Source organism: Gallus gallus, chromosome Z (genome assembly GCF_016699485.2).
Source record: "Gallus gallus isolate bGalGal1 chromosome Z, bGalGal1.mat.broiler.GRCg7b, whole genome shotgun sequence".
In the NCBI taxonomy this organism is placed as follows: domain Eukaryota; kingdom Metazoa; phylum Chordata; class Aves; order Galliformes; family Phasianidae; genus Gallus; species Gallus gallus.
The window spans coordinates 61,289,385-61,311,727 of record NC_052572.1 but is presented as its reverse complement, the minus strand read 5'-3'; the positions used below and the strand labels follow the sequence as shown (position 1 = coordinate 61,311,727).

Below are 22,343 nucleotides of genomic sequence, written 5' to 3'. Positions count from 1 at the left end.
CTGTGGAAAATCAGACCAAAACAACAGCAACAACAAAAACCAACAACAAAACAGAAAAAGAAGATATGGGCAAAGTGTTTGAAGGAGTCTTTCAGTGTCTCAAAAAGAGTGGACGACACTTTGCAGAAAAGGTCCATAGATTACGTCAGATTTTACAGAATAAGAGACTATGATTTCACAGTGCTCTTACACATACAAAGAAATCTTTATTTAAAAATGTCAGTGGAATATATAATCTATCAAATTGTCGTTTTAGAGAAGGCAGCCTAATGCAACCTGTTTCAATGTATTTACTGAGGTTTGACACACTGCAGCCACCGAATTAGATAATAGTTTGTAACCTGGAAAATCCTGAAGATTGAGGTAATTTTTATTTTAGATCTGAAGGGTTCCATTTGTTTATATATCTTATATTAATACACAATGTCCGTACTGTTTTCTCACAGACAACTTTTAATTGTGACTCTTATGAATTTTTAACCACTGCTGTTGAAGAGGCTGTTTCCATTACTTCCATGGGAATTAATTGTTCAATGGCAAAAAGAATGGGAACTAACGCCTTGGATCAGACCATCCAGGCAGTGCACCTTGCCAGCAGTACTTACACACACAGAAAAAATCTGCTTAACACCAGAACGGCCCATCATGAAACAACTACTCAGGATGGAAATTTCACTTCTTTTCTCTGTCAATGAGCTACCTGTGCAGCATGTAAATTCCTGCATAGCATAACTGAAGCTAAGTGAATTGCTCGTTAAAATAGCTAAAACTTTGCTGGAATATCATCATGGTTATTTCTTATGAAAGTTAATTTCACACATTATTTCTGTAATTTAACTTAAGAAACAATATTTTCTCTATTTTGAACTCCTCTAAGTACCTCCCAGCTGCAACCACAATTTCATGTAGATTACCTTATTTTTGCAGCAGGAAATAACCCCCTGTAGCTTTGTGTGTTCTGTTGTTTAGACTCCAAATACTACTCACACTCTGAAAAAACACTAATCGCTACTAGTTTTATTCTACAATGCAACTTGCTGTTTGCAGCTTCATGAGACTTACAGTTTCCCTCTTGGAATCACATTTAGGTATTTTTAATGAGATTATTTGGAGGAGCCGCTTAAACCCTAATATTAAAGAGATACAGCAACTTTGTTTTGAAGTTTGTATGCTATTTAGTTATCCAACTGCAATCTCAGTACAACAGGAAAAGATAGGCAGAAGTGACAGTTTTTATATGTCATTCAATTGAGTACAATCATGAAAACATAAAAATAACTGTTGAAATGTCGAGCGTACTGTCTGCAGTTTACTCAGAAGGAAATAATCTGTATCTATAGGTAAAACTTCTATCAGGAAAATACAAACAAATTGCAAACTTTAACTGAAATTGTTCATAAAAAGTAAGTTCTACATTTAGTGTATATTGAACAAAAAACACAGAACATCAAAATATATTCTCAGAAACATGTTATCATATGCATTCCAGTAAGTACTGCTCATTCTGGCCCCTGGTAGTGCCATATTCTTCAAATATATCCTGTTTTCTGCAATTTTCTTGTTGAAAGATATTCACTTGAAAATGTGGAATCCTGAAAACTGTGCTTTAAATTCCTCTCTCTACCCAACTCAGCTACATTTGCATTATAATTCTAATTTCTGGTCATTGTCAATTAGAGTAGTTGCCATTTGTAACTACCAAACTGTTCTCTGGACACCGCCCTTATGTCTGCAGCGCAAGCCTTTACCATAAGCCTGAAGGTACTGCAGCTGATGCCTGTAGCCATGACAGTGTCCTCCCGACAGCTGTAGGAGATTCTGGTTTCTCACATTTTCTAGAACAGTTCTACTCAGGATTTTAAATCTTACTGGTCATTTTTTTCTGATCTGCTATGTCTACCAAATCTCTTTACCACCCATTTTCAAAATGATTACTCCACCATTTCCCTTCCATTCAATTCCATTCTCTTCCTTGTAAACTTACTCAGTTAAAGAATTGTATTCCATGCTGCACAGTGAGAGACTGTGTCTTTCTTTTAAGAGTAAAAACAAAATTCCCACCTATATTATATAATATGTCTTAGTTCCTGCTGGGATGGAGTTGCTCTCTTTGGAGTGTCTGATATGATGTTACATTTTGGTTCTGGGAGAAAAATGCCACTGATAACGCACTGATGTTGACAGTTGCTGCTAAGCAGTGTTGTAGATCCAAGGCCATCCTCAGCAAAGAGCCCAAGGAGCTGGGAGGGAACACGACTGGGACAGTTGGTTTAATCTGGCCAAGAGGATATTCCATACAATATGCCATCATGCGAAAGACAGTTTGAAGGGGCAGTTCATCTCACCCTCTTCAGCTGCTTGGAGGGGCTAGCTTGGCATCGGACAGGGGCAATTGCTTGTGCATCACTTGTTATATACATTTATGTGTATACACATATATATTTGTCACAGTTATTTTCCTTTTCTTAGTAAATAGTTTTATCTCAGCCCACAAGTTCTACTTCATTCTTTTCTCTTCTTTTCTTTTCTTTTCTTTTCTTTTCTTTTCTTTTCTTTTCTTTTCTCTTTTCTTTTCTTTTCTTTTCTTTTCTTTTCCTTTCTTTTCTTTTCTTTTCTTTTCTTTTCTTTTCTTTTCTTTTCTTTTCTTTTCTTTTCTTTTCTTTTCTTTTCTTTTCTTTTCTTTTCTTTTCTTTTCTTTTCTTTTCTTTTCTTTTCTTTTCTTTCTTTCCTCTCTTCCCTTCCCTTCCCTTCCCTTCCCTTCCCTTCCCTTCCCTTCCCTTCCCTTCCCTTCCCTTCCCTTCCCTTCCCTTCCCTTTTCTTTTCTTTTTTCCAATTCTCTCTCCCATCCCTCTGGGTAAGGAGGGAGCAAGCAAAGCACTATGTGATGCTCAGCCACCATCTGCAAGGTTCCCTTCATACTTCGGCCACTAGTCCGTAATGTCTGGCATATCTGACAGTTGATTTCAGACAGCCATGAACACAAACACCCATTATCTTCATTAGTATGTATCAATGTCAGGAGAAAACACTTAGCCAGTATGCTAATAATTTATTATAGAACACATAGCAAATATTTCTGCATCCAGGACAGATTATGTGCAGGTGAGAAGCTCCAAACTACAAAACTCATTCAACTCCTCGGGAGCTCAGAAGAGACTGACAGTGGGTAAGAGGAACTGGAGGGGATAGTGAATTCACTTTACAACGCTGTCATTTCTAAAGCACCTAGGGCTAACAACAGCTGAAGAAGTACTTCACTACAATTACATTCCTATATAGAAAATCACTTTAATAACTAACTAACTAAATAGATGAATAGTACCAGTTAATGTAACTGAAACATATTAGGAGCAAGAGACAAAACAAGTCACTCGTGCCTGAATTTTAGTTCATTTCTTTTGGTTCCAGAAACACTCATGGCTGTCACAGCCTCTGCTGTGTTTTGCTCTCTGACACAATTTTGTTCGCTGCTGTATATATTTTTACCCAAAGCCATGGCTATCCTAAGCAAAGAAGACATCATGTCAAATCAGCTATCTTACTGGTTTATTTCTTACGGCTTGTGCAATGCTTCGAATAGAAAACACTGTAAAAGCTTTAAATACTTTTTTTTTGACAATTCCTGTAATTGTAAACAATAATATTTAGGTTTCTTATGGAGGATGCATGTACTCCTTCCTACATGAGATGCATCCATTAATTCTGAGAAAATCAGAATGCTGCATCGACTGTGTTTTAGGCTTTCGTATTTTATGCCCGTGAATGTCACAGCCTCTGCACGCCTAAGGCCACATCTGTCAAAGGCAAACCTTTTTTTAGCAGAGTAAGTTCGCATGTATGCTACTGGTATGCAGCTACTCAGCTGAATGAAGAGTTAATGTTTCGATATTTTTTTTTTCTGGCATTATATCCACAAATTCAAGGGCATTATTTTAAAAAGTTTACATATGCATATATCATAAACCAGCAATTTAAAGGAGATATGTAAATGAGGTAGGCACATAAATTACAACACAACTGTTGAAATGCATATCTTTAAGACAACCTGGATGCCCAAACTCCTAACCAAGCATAAATCATCCTTCTGTGAATATATCCTACAAGCTGCTACTTCCATGGTTGCAAACCTGAAGTAGGTCCCCCGTGTGCAGTTGAGACCTAGAGTTGAATGCTTCACCTCCATGAAAATCCTGGTGCAAGCAGAGGCTGGGGCCAGGCCCTGATGCAAGATAACACCACTAGGGCAATGTTAGGCAGCAATTTCTGGACTAACATTTGTGTCTATAACTGGGCTTATCTAAGTTAGTAGCATACAATTTGTAAATAATTATTTACCAGCACTGTCGCTGGACAGAATTCTGAAGTCAGAGTAACTCTGGGGATATGCTCCTCAGAGCCTGTTATTTAGGACAAATAGTGTTAGTTTTCTTCTGAACTCCCTATTCTCCACTGCTTTCGCCCCAGCAACATCCTTCCATCTGTAAAATACATGCAGGGGTGCAGACCAGGGTGAAGGCAATATTCTGTCTGTGAGGCCTTCCTGTGAGGTCTTCTGAGGAAGCCAGCTGGATGTCAGCACATAGGCTGAAGAAGGCCCAAGAGCCAAAACATCACCTTCAGCTCGGTTTCTATTTTTGAGCATCATTTACTATCAGCCCCCCTTTCATTTGCCAGCTCTCATACTGCTGCCACAATATCAGTATTTCCGCTTATCCTCTTTTTATGAGGCACCAGGCACTTTCCTTGGGAGGAATCTCATGGTGATCCAGATCAAGCCATTGATTTTTGAGCAGACCCTCCTATTAATGCCAGTGGGGAATTCTTGTTAAAAATCAATGGTACAATCTGGCCCAAAATGAGCAAGTAAGTCTTGGAGAAAAGCAAGAAGTGAATGACAGTTTAATGCAAAATTAGATGTTTTGCTTGAGCACCTAAAAGTTAAGTGTTACAGCATATCCATAGTCTTTACATGGTGCAGGTTGGAGAAGAGGGAGTATCATACCTTAAGGGAACAGAGAAATAGATTGAAAAAAATCAACTCATGACAATTATCTGCCATGAGATTTTGCCACATTCCATACATTTTTGCCTACTGGGGAAAAAAAAAAAGATATCATTATATTAAAAAAGTTATTTTAGAAGTATCATTTACATTTTCAAATGTTCATAAAACATATTCTTCATTTCGAAAAATTCTTATACAACTGGTGCATGATGATTTCACATTTACTGGCATTTATGTCTGTAGTGCTTTCAACAATATGTTTCTATTAACTATTATAAAAATACTGTCTATGTTAAAATAGCATTTAGGGTTTGGTTCAAAAATTATAAATAAATATTTATAGTAAGTAAGCAAAATTTATAAATACATAAATAAATAACATTGCAGCTTCATTTTTAAGATTAGTTTCTAAATTTTAACAACCATTGTTATTTGCCAAAGTTAAAAAGCTCACAATAATGTAACTATGAACCTTTTTTATTCTCCATGTTATTAAATAAAATGCAAGCGTAGTTAGATAACCCAAACCACTGCTTTAAAGGATGAATTTGGAAAATCAGCTTTCACATAAAATGTACCAAAACCAATACATTTTGCAAATATATCTTCAACTTTAAATTTGGAACATCTATAATTTCAAATTATCTCTATACCTGATACTCAAGTTTTCCTCACAAAGACTGTACCGTCCAACTGGAAAAAAATAACTTCCATCCTTAATTTAGACTGGTACATTTTAGTCTGACAACATTTTTCACTTTAATATGCTGAGTAAGCAAATATGTAGGGTTTTATTTTACTTCTTGCAATTTAGACGCAGAAGCAGCTGATCGATGAGTAAAAACGGTCACTTCTAATGGCCACATCAATTTCAGGCTTGCATGTACAAAGTCTAAGGACTCTGCTTTTTGTGTGCAAGCAGGATGAACCAGATGTTCCACAGCTTACATAAAATTAACTCAGAAACTGAGCTCTGCACAAGTTTATCCGTATGGAAGAAGAGATGAATTCTTTCATGTGTGCAGGCTTGAGTTCAAGTTCTGCTCATATTACATTACCAAAAATTATTGTTAAAATGGATGGTGATTGTTGCGACTAAAATCACTAATGATGTTTTTTTGTCATTCGTCTAGGCTGAGAATCTGCCAATTTCTTTTCTTTCTCTTTTTTTTTTTTTTTTTAAGGGCAGTCAATATGATTGCTTAAATTACTCACTGTCATAATAGAAAAAAAATTTGTTCTTCATTACTGACACTTTTTATCTACAGCCACTGATCCGGATTTTATTTCTATTGCCCAAACTGATTAAAGGGATGTTTGAAGTGTATGTACAAGTTGGGGAAATCAAAAAATACCAGAAAAAAAAATGCTTTTTAGCTTTTTTGCTTAACCTAAGCAAGAATACATCTGCACAAATAAATTAAGACTGAACTCACACTTCATAGATTTTATCCAGGTGAAGATAATGTTTTCTTGGCTTTAGTGGCTATGATATTACAACTTAGGTCAACCTTGCTATGCTAACTAGGAAACTCAATTATCTTTTTTTTTTTTTTTTTTTTAATTTTAACACCTGTTGATGTTTTCCTTTTAAAGCCACCCCATTTTCTTATCTTTGAAAAACAATAGCTTCTGTTCTCTATAACACAATGTAATTGTAAACTAATCTACATGACTTCAAAAAATACATATAAAAATTCAGTTTACCATTATTTATTACTCTGACACTTCAAATTTTAATTGCAACGTCAGATATTACAACCTAGATGTTTCTAAAAGTAGTGCCTTCTATTTGTTTCCATGGAGAATACAACAGATGCAGAGAACACTGTGTGGTAGAGTAAATTCTTAGCTGCAAAACACTATTTTTCAACACAGTCACTCGCATTAGCTGTGCATTTTCACTAGAGTTGAACAAGAGCCTGCACATTATGCTCATAACAATCTGCACCAGCGGGGATGAACCACTGTTTCACATCTGCTATCACAGCATCTCAGCTCAGAAAATGTTGCCCACACAGTTCATCTTCATCAGCCCAAACAGATCCAAGTCAGAAGGCAGCAAATTCAGACTGTGAGGTGAGCGTGGTATGACAGAACAGCCAAGATTGGCAACATTCTCCACAGTCTTCAAAGTGGTGTGGAGCCTGGCACTATAGTGCTGCCAGACACAGGCTGTCTTCATCTCTGGCCAAACTCTGGAAGTTTGAACCTTCAGCTTGGTCAGTATTGCAATGGACTGGTCAAAGTTGATGGCTTATCTGGGTTCCATAAAATCCAGAATGATTACCCCCTTTGAAGCCCAAAAGACAGTGCACATCACTTTACCCTCTGAGGGCTGTGTCTTGAACTTTTTATTCTTGGTAATTCACAAGTCACCACTCCATGGACTGCTGTTTTGTCTTTGGCTTATCATAGTGACATTACATCTTGTCTCTGGTAATAATGTGATCCTGGAAACCGTCACTTTCAAGCCTCATGTTGGTTCAATAGGTCCTGACAAACATGCATGTGGTGTTTTTTGCAGTGGGCCCCACAAATGCTGTGTCAGCATTTGTGGGACCCACTGGGTGCAAACTTTGCAATATTTCCACATTGCCACCATTGTTTCCAAAACACTGAAGTCAGTATTCAGCTCTGTACACAGTTTCTTGGTTGTAATCTGCCAATTCACATGGATGAGCTGATTGAGACTCTTCATTCCAAGGTGTAACAGCTGTGCATGGCCATCCAGTACCTGACTTGTCTTTCCTGTTGTGGACACCAATGCTAAAACACACCACCCACTGCCTCACTGTGCACACATACTGTTTTGTCTCCACAAATGTTTAGCAAGTGTCAGTGAATGTCAGTGGGTGCCATTTTTTCTGCATAGAGGAATTCATGACACACTTGCTCCAGATGCACTTCCATGTCAGATGCCATTCTGTCAGACTGTCCCTCTGCTGCGATTTGTCACACAGCAACAAATTGTAATGGGATACTGGTGGGAAGGTTCGACCTCTACTGCCATACCACCAACATCCTCCTCTGACACTGTGGGTCAGTAAGATAAAATAGGAGGAAATACTTTGAAAGCAGCCCTCATACATTACATTTCTTCTTGGAGTTTGCTAATTTTTTACTCTATACACTGGGTTTGTTTTTCAGCATGCAAGCACCTATAGTCAGGCAACTCCATTGATGCATCTACTACTCAGTTAGACAGGAGACTATATTGCATCAGAGCACTATTCACGCAGGAGAAAAGGCATCCAGTGTGAAACGCCTATGCAGCAATATTAAAACACAGAGAGACAGAAATGAATAAACTATTTTTTTTTCCACAAGAGCAAATTAAAACATTTTAGCAAACATTCAATTTCTTCTTTTTTTTCCATCTTTTTTTCCCAAACACTTCTGTTGCCTTGTTTGTCTCTTAGTGCAGTTATATAAGATGCTACACATGGTCTCAGTGAAAGTGAGAGTCTCTCAGAAATAAGCAGATTAAAGCCACACACAGCAAATACCAAGTATATCTGTACTGACACCTTGCAACTCAAAGTTCTGGTTCTGTTTTTGGTTGTTTCATTGTCAATATTTCAAGATTTTAGATATCCACACAGTGTATTTGAAACTCAGGAAGAGATTCAAAGACTCAGAACAAAAATCTCCTCCATTGCTGACTCATAAGCCATCAACAAATAGTACCGGCAAGAAGCAAATCAGATATGAACTGTACCCTGGGCTGCAGCAGGCCAAGCACTGCCAATAGGCAAGGGGAAGAGTTGTGCCCTCTGCTCTGCGCTATGCAGCATCACCTCCAACACTGCAAGTGGGTTGGTTCCATAGTGCTGGAAGGGCATAAAGCTATTAGAGAACATCCAAAGGAGGGCTACAAAGAGGGTGAAGGGTCTGGAGGGCAAAATATGTGAGGAATGGCTGAGGCCCCTGAGTTCACTCATCCCAGAGCAGAGGCTGAACAGCTCTCACAGGTGCAGTGCTGAGCTCTGCTCAACTCAGTAATCACAAATATAAAGTAGGTTTCTTTCTTATTATGTCTAATAAATTAAAACTCAGGAACATTTCCATCTTACTCTGGCAACAGTTTATCATGCAGTATATTTTTTATCTCCCAGCTGTAGGATAAAACAAGGAAAAGAATCAGGAATTACAAACTTGGTCTAGGAGTACTACAACAGCTCTCTGACTCCATGAGGACCACACTGGCCAAGCCCTCTCAGTTGTCAGGGAGATCTGACAATCCAGTTGCACAGCCACTGGGCCATTGTGTTCAGATTTGTTCATATTCATATGAATCTATCCCTTTCAGAAGACCAAGAATTTTTAATGTGAAGCAGAAGCTCTTCAATAGCTAATGTTCCACACATACATTCTCCTGATCTTTTCTAGTGGCCTTATGGTTGTCATTTTCCTCAGTATTAGAGCTTAGAAAGAAGTATTACGATTTTAAATGCAGTTCGTTCTGTAAGAAATTCCTGATGCCATACACTACATTTCACTGATTGCTAGATTTGGGTCAGAAAAAAAATTTCCATAAGGGCACACTGAGTCTGTCGTGAATTTTTTTTTTTTATTGTTCTTTTCCCTGCATTTGAGAAGGGAATTGAAGTTTTAGAGCTGCTGAGTGACTACTACAAGGTGCTAAATGATCTCAACTTCCATTAAAATTAAAATGATCATGTCACAGAAGGCACTTAGCTTTTTGTGGAGTTGTATATTTGCAGGGTCCTGTGGGAAGCAAGATCCACCTGTTCAAAGCAGGAAAGTTTCAAGAACTTTAATATGTACTTAACCTGATAGGTTAGGTACAGGATGGTGGCTGGGATCTTTTCCTTTGTTGCTGAATTTTAAAAATAAATAAGACAAATATGTATAAAAAAGTTATTCCTATCTAATTTAAGAGTCTGTTCATGAAGATGTAAAATCCTTATCTGGGTCCACTGAGATTAAATTAAAACACATCAAAACAGGACAGGAATTAAACCTGTCAAGCTTATGAGTCTCATGCACCATAACACTTTCTTTAAGAAAAGTTCATTCCTGATACTTGGTTTTTTGAAGATGAATCTTCTGGATAAACTTGTCATAAGAGTTATTTCTACATAGGCTTTATAAGAATCTCTGCAGACCCCAGTGACAGGGAGATTCTGGTATCCACTTATTTGCTTTGACATTCAACTTTCTGATAAGTTGCAAAACTTATCTTGAAGTCTAGTTTCAGTTGCAAGACGTACTGACATGATGATCACACAAACTTATGTTCCTGAAAACCACCATTCTGTGTCTGAAATAAATAAACTCTCTGAAGACCTCCTACATATATATATATATCCTCTGTAGATTTATTTCATATCTATCACACTTTGCTAAAATAAGTGATAGCAGAGCTCTCTAAGAGTCGGTGGCTTGTCCAAGTTATTGTAGATAAACTAAATCAATGTAAGGTTTGCATAAACAAAGAGGATAGTACATTGCCTCCTAAGTAAACATTCATATAACATTTCTGATGTTATTTAGAAGATCTCCAGGCTTAAAAGACTCTACTCTGAAGTGCATTTCAAGACAAGGTGCTTTGAAGAATTAAAAAGAAAAAAAAAAAAAGCCACACACACACACACAAAAGCCAAGAAACTGATGAACTGTTTGTATCAAATGAGACACGTATTGTTTGCTCCAATAAGCTTTAGTTTATCTAAAACTTACCAAAATCAGTCTATCTTATTAAGTCCGTGACCAAAGAACATTAGGAGTTTTGCTTATCATGAATGTGTGTCTAACAAATAGTCCTTGAACTGAAGAACGCTGAACATGCAGCTTCATCATTTTACATGAAGCTGGACAGCTCTCTCTCCTATGCCATAGTGTCAGAACAAGGATGACTATTCAGTTCACTACATTTAAAGAATCTCTTGAAGTATGGTGTACGTCATCTCTTAATTCAAAAGTCAAAAATACTTCTTGAAACGTGCCTTAAGTTATTGGAACTGGCTGACTTCTCAGATAAGAAAAAAAAGTTAAAAAAATACGTTAAACTGATTAGAATTTATTTTCCTTTCCCCACTGTTCTTCTCTCAACATCTTTACTCTTCTGATGTCATCATTCTCCTCGTCATTTAGTTGCTGCAAGACTTTTTCACTGAAGACAAGCTATTGTCTGAGAGATGTTGCCGAAATGTGCAATCAAGAAAGAGAAAAAAAAAATTGGCTGCTACTCAGTAGCCACAAATCCAAAGTAACTGACTTTAGAGCAAGGTCCAAACTGTCCCCTAAATAGTGTAGAATAATTTTGGCCTGGCTACATTTTGAGGTCATGCCTAAACAGAACACTCATTATTTCAGGCCAGTCAGCCTCACCTCCATGCCTGGAAAGGTGATGGAACAATTTGTTCTGGATACCCTCTCCAAGCAACTGGAAAAGAAGGTTATCAGGAGTCAAATGGATTCACCTACGGGAAAACATGCTTGACCAACCTGATAGCCTTCTATGATGTCATTACTGGCTGTGTAGATAGGGGGAGAGCAGCGGATGCTGTGTACCTTGACTTCAACAAGGCATTGGACACCATCTTCTACAATATTCTTGTTATGAAACTTAGAAAGTGTGGGATAGATGACTGGACAGAGAGGTGGACTGAGAACTGGCTGACAGGCAGAGCTCAGAGAGTTGTCATCAACAGCACAGAGGCTGATTGAAAGCCTGTAACCATCAGTATTCCCCCGGGGTCAGTGCTGGCTCTGGTCCTGTCCAACATCTTCATCAGTGATCTGGATGAGGGCATAGAGTCCACCCTCAGCAAGTTTGCTGATGATACAAAGCTGGGAGGAGTGGCTGACACGCTAGAAGATTACCATTCAACAAGACACGGACAGACTAGAGTGCGACCTATTGTAGGAAACCTGCTTAAGCAGTTGGACTCAATGATTTCTTAAGATCCCTTCCAACCCCTGTGATTCTGTGATTATAATAAAATAATTATACCAGATATTCAGTAGTTCATGCAGACTATGTACCTTTGCTCATAAATGATACTGAATCTTAGCTCTTTCCTTAAGTATGCTGATGTAAATGAAGTCAGACATTGGCAGTATCAAATCAGATGCACTGGTTACTGATTAAAGGTGATAGCAAAAAATGAATTTCCCAGGAAAAACATAAGCATTTTAATTCTTCAAAGCAAGCAGGAGTAGAATGGGGTTTTTTATTATTTATTTATTTTAAGTATAATTCTGGTCAAGTAAGGTCCTCTCAAGTTCTTGTAAAAAAATAACATTTATAAAGTGAACAGTTCCCTGTCAGCCTCAAAATCAAACGTACCTTATTTTAAAATTAACTTCTAAGCATTTATGAAGGGTGTGATATGTGAAGTGCCCTCTCTCTACATACATACACATCTATGCATACACACATAGGCACACACATATGTAATACACTTGCTAGGATGTCATATTATTTCATACAACCACAGAAGGGACCTTAAGGTCCACCTAGTTCCAGCCCACCTGCCTTAGAGTCCCATCTACCAGAACAGGCTGCACTGAGCCCCAATCAACCCAGCCTTGAACTCCTCCAGGGAATGTTGCAAAAGGCTCATTATTAACTTATACATATATTTTCTACCAGATTTGAAAGAAGACAAAGTGGTGAAGTAGCAAAACCACAAGTCATGTTATTTTGTTAAGTTTATTCAAGAAAAGGGAAAAGATACCTCTGCACTTACTAATTTTCGGAGTTTAGAAGTAGAGAGTTTCAGAACTGCACAAGCTTCACAGTAATAACCCATTTCTATTCACATTCACAATAAATTAAACAATTTAAACAATTTAATCTGGACTTATGAAATACATCTATGAAAAACAAATTTTATAAACACATAGCAGAGTAAGTTTTCATAACTTCACCCAGTTTGTAGCTGACATGAATATATGGTTATAGTAGGGGAATAAGCCAACACTTTAACTGCAGTTTTCTGTAGAACTGAACTCACGATTAAGTCAGTGCATTAAGGAAAGAGCTCTTGCATGCACTCCCGGCACTTTCAGCACCATCCCCTCTCCTACAGCTGTTTGAAATGTAGTGAATTCTGTCTGCAAGCAGCAATTCTCTGAAGACCCACTTAAACATTTTGGCAATGATTTAACCATTCTCTAGCATCAGACCAGCATGCAGCCAGTTTGCAATGTTCTTGTTCCTACACACCTTGTGTGCCCTCAACATGGGCACATGATCTCAGTATCAAAACCAGGCATCCAAAGGCTTAGGACTGTGGTGTCCAACAGACTGGACACACTTCCGAGCTTCATTTTGACATCAGCTAGAAAACTGAGCTTTTAATAAATCCTCTACATTGTCTCCAGTGAAATGAAAAACATCTTCCAAAGTATTATATAAATATTATATAATATTTATCCCTATGTAAATATAACTATGTAACATGATATATTTCTACTTCACTTGTTAATAGAAGAAAGTAACTCGGATACCATCCTACAGAAAGGGTGAGAAAAGACAAAGGCAGCATATATTTATCCATGTCAAATAAATTGAAGGAATTTGCCTCTGTCTAATGCAATTATACCTTTGAGATCTTCAGCATATGGCCATGCTTATTAAGATAACCGTTTTCATTTCTGATTTTTAAATGTGTATTTCAAGCCAATGCTTGTATTCCTGTGACTCCTGGGACAGTTTAACTTAAGGCAAAAGAGTCACTCAGAATCAAATGACAAAATAATAGCAAAATTTTAGAGATGAAAAAAAGATACGAGAGCTGATCTGGTCAGCTCTCTCTAGTTTACAGACTGCAGCCTAGGTTGGATTCTCTCTGGACTTTTTTCCACTCCAGCTTTAAGTGGCTCAACAACAGCATCACCATTATTTCCTCTGAAGTGATTCCACGGTTTACATTCTTACCAGGAATGTGTGTAGATATCCAAGCAACCAGCTCCTGTGTTCAGTTTCTTCTCAGTTACTTCTCCTAGGTACACTGTCCATCATGTCAGCAATGCTCTGGCATTGTGTTTCATTTTCAGTTAGATTGGACAGGTTTCGGCCCATGTTACAGAAAAGTCTGGGTGCATGCAAAGCGTGACCAAAGCTGATGCCTGCATGCCTTTGAGAGCTCAGGTTACTTCTACCTGACTCAAATGTACATTTGCTTTTGATTATCAGTTAACTCAGCTAGTTCTCTCCAGCTTTCTTCCTCAGGAATCAATGATTTAAAATTCTATTCTGTGACTTTAAACAGTTTTCCTTTTTTTAATTCAATCTCCTCATTTTGTCTCATTACAAGGTTTTTTTGCTGTTGTTTTTTGCTTTTTGCTTTTTTTTTTTTTTTGAATGCATGCTGTATTCTATGTAGTCTAATACTGTCACCTAGAAATTGTGGGTTCACAGTTATGATGTCTTTAAATATACAGCATAAAAGACAGGGATGATGCTACTATTTTTTAATCATACTCTTCCTATAACTTAGTACCTATTTCCACAGAATATTTATTTGTCTTTGAGACTTTTTTTCTCACAGGTACCAATTTCCTTTTTATTCTTTTCTTCTTAAATCTCATGTTTTGAGTTCCAGGCTATATTGCTGGTAGGGCTTGTTTAATCCTATTCTTTCTCTTTTCTCACAACTACGTGAGGCCTTTCCAAATGCAGTAACTTGAATTAGTTTTTTTCATTTGCTGTCTCCAAATTATTAGAAAATAAGTACTTCCAGATTATTAACTAAAGAACTAAATTCAAAGAACTAAATAAAATTCCTTAAAATCACGAATATGTGCAATTAAATATACATTTTTGGGGAACAAATCTTAATTTGTGAATTTAATAGGGGATTAAAATGTTTATTGTTTTGTTCATTTTTAGGTGAATGCATCACATGAGACTTGAGGCTTCAAATTTCTCTGATCTTTAACATTTTCTGCGATTTCAGCTAGTTGAAACACTTGAGACAGCAAAACCATAGGGATTAAAACAGACAAAGAACAGGTCGAAATCAGGTATAAAACTCAAAACATACAAAATGTTAAGCATTAATGAGCAATTCTAATTTTCTCTATGATAGGCCCAGTGTGTTTGTTTGGGTAGTTCATATGTATAGCTGACTCATTTAGGAGACATGACAGGTGAGTAGCAGCTATCTGAACAACTGGGAGTCCACGTGATGTGGCTCAATATATGACTAATAGTTCATACAGTGCCTTATGTTTTGGATGGTGTCGTGGCCTACATTCCTGCAGATACTTGAAGATATATTATTTTGAAAACACAATGCTTTAAACCCAATCTAAGAAATTAAACACTTGTGTTAAATACAGCATACTATGTTTATCGTGTGCACAGAGAGTGAACGTGCCTGCATACTGTATGTTATTAGCAAAATGTGCCAGATGGCTGACTTTCATTCACAATAACTGGCAGATCTTTTTCTTCCTCAGTGATATTTGTTTTGCAGATATTGAAAGACAGGAACAAATCTAATGAATATTTCTAGGCAAAATACTTCAAAACAGCGCAATTCCAAAGTGACAGAAATATTTAATTTCATGAATGCATTCCATTTATGTTCAAGACGGGATATTTCACTGGGAGAATGTATGTCTTTCGGCATCATCTATCAACAGCATTAAGAATAGGAGTGGCATCTTTCGAATGCAGGATTTACCAGTCGCCACTTGTCATCAAATGTAACTGTATGTTCAGGAGGTTTGTAATAACAGCCTTTAATTAAACTGGGGACTGTTAGAGGGATTCTGTTGCCCTTTGATGTTCTTAATTATTAGCTGTATCCAGCCTTTTATGGTGCACTTAAGGTTAAATTAAATAATTAAAATATACCTCCAAGAGAAATATAAAGACTTTACATGTTTTAATTGAATTTCTGAATCTCAAGGTGTTTAAAATAATTATGTATGTTTTTATTTCCTTATGATGGCATACTAGAATGCGACATACATTAAACTAAAAATTGGTAGGTTTATATGAGAATAATCACTAAGCATGACGCATGTAAATGAGCTATTTTCTATGCATGGCTGGCAAAAGTGCTAATTAAATAGTTGGTATTCAAGACTATGCTCGTTCATTGTTTAGTGACATACAAACCCAGCGATGTGTGCCAGCAGACATTTTAAGTTGAATGTTTTCTCCTCTACGCTCTTTGTCGTGAAATGGTGGCACCATGATGAGAACAGTAGTGTAAGCAAAACACTGAAATATGCTTTAATAATGCTCTAACCATGTAGCGACACTAGTGGAGTTTTCTAATGAATTTTTAATTTCTTTCTTCTCATAAGGATGTTACATCGCTGACGTGTATTAAATCATACACACGAATCATTTTCTCACCAAATTTGCATAAAATGGCTAAATGCTAATGTACCAAATGGGGCTTACTATATATGGCACAGCAAATATGCCCTCGCAGGTTTGCTGCAATCAATCTCCTGTATTTCATTAGCAGCTAGATAAAGGTCTGCATTGAAAAGGGAAGAGAAAAACTATTGTGTAAAGACTGGGAACTTCCAACACTGATGATGATTCCTATGCAATGATTAGAACCCAATCCAGAATTAGAATTTGCACATGAAGGAAAATAAAGTTCCTTGACACGTGCACTTAAATGGCCTCCCTGAAAGCAGCCAAGTGCTGCTAATAATCACCAGGCAATTCACTGAGACTTTTCAAATCAAACATTCAATGAGAAGCTTAAAATCATTTGCTCATGATCTTAATTTTGCAGTGCTTGATCTACCTTTTAACAGTCACTGATAAGTGCAAAGCCACCAAATTCTTGCCAGCTCCTCACTGTTTCTCAATCTAAGCCAAAGATGCTATTCTCTTCTTACTGTTGCATAAACTCACCTTCCACCCACGTTAACCATCCCCTTTTTGATGCCCTGATAAAATGAAATCATACATATTGACCAACATATATTCAAATTGATGGCAACTGATCACAGTAAGAATGGCAACACAGTTGCAGTATTATTAATCCGAACAGAAATGTCACATCTAATGAAGGAAACTTTGTTCTCTCTCTTTCTTTCTGACATCTGGAATACTTTTGTACCTGGTGCAAAAAAAAAGGACTGTTTAAAAATAAATGCATACTTTGCCCTACAGTTATTTTGAATTAGTCTTGATAAATAATTAAGTAATGCATAATATATTATTTAGATGCAATAGTCTTAAGAATTTGAGTGGTATTTCAACTACAATTATAGTAATTTATTTATCAGTGAAAAAATTTACATAATCACACTTCAAAATCCAGTGGACTGGAGAGATAGCAGAAAGACACCCAGGAATGTGCCTAATGACTTTGGGCATTAGATTAACTTAATAATGTAGTGATGTGCAAGATAGCTAACATAGCTATATTTGAAGAATCATTTTTAAATGATAAATATGCAAATACTGTTTCTCTATTCAGTCTTACTTTCTGAAAAGGCAACTTTTACACACAGAATAGGAAGTAGAATATTCTATATGAAATATTATTCCTACTAGAGTGGGAGTGAATTTAAACATAAACTATAATCAAATCCTGAAGTTTCTCTTTGTCAACCATCAGAGGGAATATTAAACATATTATTACAATGCCATCATATGGTTACTTGATTCTTTATGGTTATTGTGAGCTGTCCCACTGGCCACCAGTGTTGAAGAACTGCACAGGGAAGAAATGCAAGTTTTCTGCCTCACCAATGCAGACGGACTGGTGGCAGAGTAACTCATGCCAGTTAATTGCTACACTGCACATCTTCCAGGAAGCCCCTCTCAGGCAAATGGGGCAAAGCACAGAGTTGCTGTGCGGTGCAGTGAACTCACTTGATGGCAACGCACATGCAGTTGCAGACCACAGGTGGTCAAGATGTAAATGCATATTCACCAGCATGTAAACACAAATTTGATTATGCCAATTGTGTCCATGCAAATGCTGCTGAAGTAACAAGAGGATCCATGCTGCTGTCATAGGAGTCTAATTTACTTGAGAATTATGGGCACTTAGAGGGAAACATAAAACTAATATTCATGTATTTCCCAGCAATACACTTACACGTACTTGTAAATACTGGTACCCCAGAAAACCCTCACTACTCGACAGAGCAGTACTCAGCTGGGCCTATATAATGTAGCCAATAGCAGCCAACTATAAACGTAGAGAAGGAGGTTTTACTGCTGTTTTGAAAAAGGTATTTAATGCAGAAAAGGCAACATAGAATTAGCCCAGGCCATATCATCATGAGGTTGTACTTTTCTATTTATCTACAGAGAATTGTGAGATGCCACAACCGCAATTACTTTTTGAGACAGAGAAGAGCTAGACACAATAATTCATTATTTATATAAGAGTGCTAATTTTACGTTTTCTGACGTAACACAACTGATGCTGAGCCAGACAGGTAAGAAAGAACTTCACTTGTGCTTTCTATCCTTGCTGTGCAGGCTTTCCACTACTGACTCTACCTGCCTCATACAAATTTATTGTGTCAGATTCTAGTAATATTAACCTTTCACTGTTATTCTCAGGATCATACTGCCTCATAGCTCTCCCAAATCTTTCCTAAAGATAACATTCCAAACTGCAAAGAATGTGGAGCATTTATGTTGTGTCCCTTCCAGAGAAGTCATATTACTAACAGAACAAATGCCATGTACTTGGAAAGAAGTCTCTTTAAAAAAAACAAACGAACAAAAAAAAAACTGAATATATATATATCTATATAGAGTTTACATATATATATGCATACAGAATTTATTTTGGAATTAAAACGATACTGAATAGACCACAGTAGACCTTTACAAAGGACAAAATGCTGATCCTATGTGAGTACAAAGACGGACTGACCAAGCTTTGACCCAAAGCTCTGGACATTTATTTTTCTCAACAAACTCTTCCTAAGACTCTAAAGAAGACAGATTACTGACTGTCTCTCACAGTCACTTCTTTATGAAGTTCTTTTTGACCTAGCTCCTACTTTCTCTGCTTGGATTTACAGACCGGAGGTTAGAAGGCCAAAGGCAAGGCGGCTCCTCACCAAACTCTGGGTTAGTTTCCTTCAGTTCTGTGTCACACAGCTCTGGTGACGCTGCTCACTGCACACCCGAGGGCAGGGTTCTTACTGTGCTGCCCTTTAGCCCACATATATAAATTACTGGTGTTCAGGAGGACTGAATGGCAGCTCACAAGCACCTGCACCTGGAGTAACACGATTATTTGTGCCCTGAATGCAACGCACTCGGTGATTATCTGCCATTCAAAAGCCAAACCCTTCAGAAACACCTCTCTTCGGTGTAGCCTACGTTGGAAAAAAAAAAAAAAAAAAAAAGAAGAAGTCAAAGGTGAGAGAGGTTAGAGGTGCGCGGTGTCATTAGCTGCGCTCAGCGGGAGTCCTCCCTAATCCCGTCTGGGACTTACAAGAAGTTTAAACGCCCGTACATGATGTCATTAGCCTCCTTTGGCCGCCCCTCACACCCCTCCTCTCCTCTCCCGTCTGCCCCACGAGGCGCGCACCCGCAAGCCAAGAGCCGGCGGCCCCTCAGAGCGCGGCACACCACGCGGGAAACAGCACCGACTGCCACCAGCAGCCGTCCTGCCCCGCCGGGCGCGGCGGTCTCCCGGGAAACGCCAATCAGCGCGCGGGGGGGAAGGGGCGTGGCAAATGGCCGCGGCCGCTCCCGGCGGGCTCCGCGGCCCCGCGGCAGCCATCTTGGAGGGGGAGCGGGCGTGGGGGTGGGGCTGCTGGTGTCAGCGGCGTCCTTATCGGCCCCCGGAGACGACACCTGTGTGAGGTTGTGGTCTTGGGGTGCCCACAGCGTGCATCGTGCCGTGTGTGCGCGTGTATGTATGTATGTATGTGTGTGTGACTGTATTAGAGGAAAAGCTTCAAGAACAGAATGGACTTCAGGCGACCATGTTCCTTCTCCTCTCCCATCCCCTCCAGAAAGGCCCATTAAAAAGGCATTGCTTTTTAGCTCATGCGTTTGCTACTCAAGAGAGTGAATTGCCCAAGTCTGATGGGGTTTTTTCCCCCTAAGTTAAAATAATGGGGCAGCAAAGATGATCAACCTACACACCCCAGAGTGCACAGTGCACGACTGCAGTGCACGTTTTCAACATTGAAACAAACTTTTGGGACCGGAGTGCCATCTTCTAGAGCCACTGGGGATGGGAGAACAGCTCTGCCCTGCTGGGGCTGGCAGCAAGGCCCAGCACCACAGCTGCCAGCTGGGCCGCTCTGCTTGGAGCCATGCTGGTGTCTGTCCGTCCGTCCACACAGCGCCACCCAGATGGCCTGCCTGCGCTCCCTGCTCCTCATGCTGTGTTTTCATGCAGGGTGCAGGCAATCAGGATTAAGACAGAGGCACTCTAATAAGCCATGCCTGAGTCCTTTTTGCATTGTGTGCACTGCCAGTGGTGTGAATCCCTAGCAGAGTGCTAGGCACTTATAATAGAAACCAACACCAAGGTGAGGGGGATGTAGTGAAAACAGAGGGAACTGGAAGCATTTATTTGGTACCCGGGTCCACACTGAGAGGCACTGGCAGATTCCTCTGACACCTGGAGATACACAGTTCCCAACACTTTCTGAATGTCAGCCTTATTTCTTCTAAATATCCAAGAGGAGATCTTTCCCTACACCCAACTCAGAAGAAGCGACCCGTGTAATATGGAGTGCACTTATTACCATTTTGTCTGTCCCAGGCTGGCAGGCTGCACTAGTTGCAGAAGACAAGCTTGTTTACACAGTTTGTTTTCTTAATTACACAAGAAGCAGTTTTGTCACTTGAACTTCTCAGGAGGCGATCAGTCAGCTCCGCACGCTGAACTCGAGTTTCCTCGAAAGAAAATTAAAATGGTTGTCTGGCTAAAATAACTGGTAAATGAACTCATTATTTTTCCTCGCTTCTTTTTGTATTTTGTGCATTGTGAGTCGTAGCAATGATATTAGTTCTAGTGTGGGAAAATATTATAATTGAGATCTGGTAAGTTATTTGCAGACTTCAAGTTTTTCTTTACACTGTGATGACATTTAGTACAGCCCCAGTGAGGAAAACAATGCTGCCATTCATGGCTCTAGACGTAGATTTCAATCGACTTAAGCGGGCACAATGAAACTTGGTCATTCACTGGTTACCCATATTGTGTTCTCAAATTTTCTCTCAGCAAAAGTATAATGACCCAGTATTGTGCGGTTGCATAGACAAGGGCTCGGAACAAGAGACACTAGTTTTGTCTGACGGTGTGAGAAAGTCGTGAAGGGATCTTTTCTTCCAGATGGTGTTAAATTCAGCTGCCTTTTTAACATTGGCCTTGCACAGCAATCTGCTGCTCCCTTTTCACAAAGAATAAGCCCGGGTCCCTGCTAGTTAACATGCATACTCACGCAGCCTGCAACTTCACTCCAACTGTTTTACAATGCGCTGGTATGCTAAATAAACTTGATCTGGTCACTCCCGGTGCTAAAACTAGCCTTCAAAGGACTGCTGGACTGATATTTACACTTTTTTTTTTCTTTTTAATTTATTTCCCTTGTATGTGAAGCTGTATATGGTTCAGTTCTTCCCCCCCCCCCCCCCCCCCCCCCCCCTCCCCCCCAGTTTTCAGGAAACAGCACCTTACAGATAGATAAACCTATAAAACATGATTTGCTGCGTGAGCCTATTAAAGCATGCCACCACGTTTCCACATGCTCTCTTTTCCCACGTCAGAAGTTAGATGCGCGAGGCAAAAAGGGGCACAAACGGGGCATTTTGCTTCTTGTTTTTGCAGAGAAGGAGTAAGGATAAGAATAGTGATAACAGCCAAATGCTTTTTATTGAGCGATAATCACGTAACAGGGTGAGGGTACGAAACAAGTTAGTATGACAGTGGCCAGCGTACGAGTGCAGTGTTGATATTTTTCTCTGGCGTCTCCCTCACTAAATTTACACCGAAGACCGGGACGCCGGGGAAAACCCGAGTCAATTGGCTCTGCCAAATGGCTAAGCAAACAGTGGGCTTCCCCAGGAAAACAGCGTATTGCCTTAATTGAAGCTCTTTGAGAAAGAAAGCCTTCGGACTTTGTAATGTAAATGCTAATGGTAGTAAACAATGGCCCTAGGTAAATAGCTCCCCTGGACACGGGGTGAATGGGAGGCGTGCGGGCCGCGCGCTGAAAGCCCGGGCGGTGTCAATGAACGGGGTCCGCTCGGCGCTCTGCGCTGCGGTACGGCCCCGGCACGCGCGGCGCGGGGTCTGCGCCAAGAGCCCGGCAGAGGCCTGGGGGAAGGAAGCCCTGGGGGCAGAAAGCGCCGCGCCGCGGTTTGGGAGCTAAGGGCAGAGTGAGG

The 22,343-nt window shown here is 39.2% G+C and overlaps 1 protein-coding gene across 7 annotated transcripts in view; it reads right to left on the bottom strand.

Annotated features, from left to right (window-relative positions):
- LOC100859691 overlaps nt 1-22,343 on the bottom strand; it is a 100,114-nt gene that overhangs the window by 69,374 nt on the left and 8,397 nt on the right. The window lies entirely within an intron of this gene.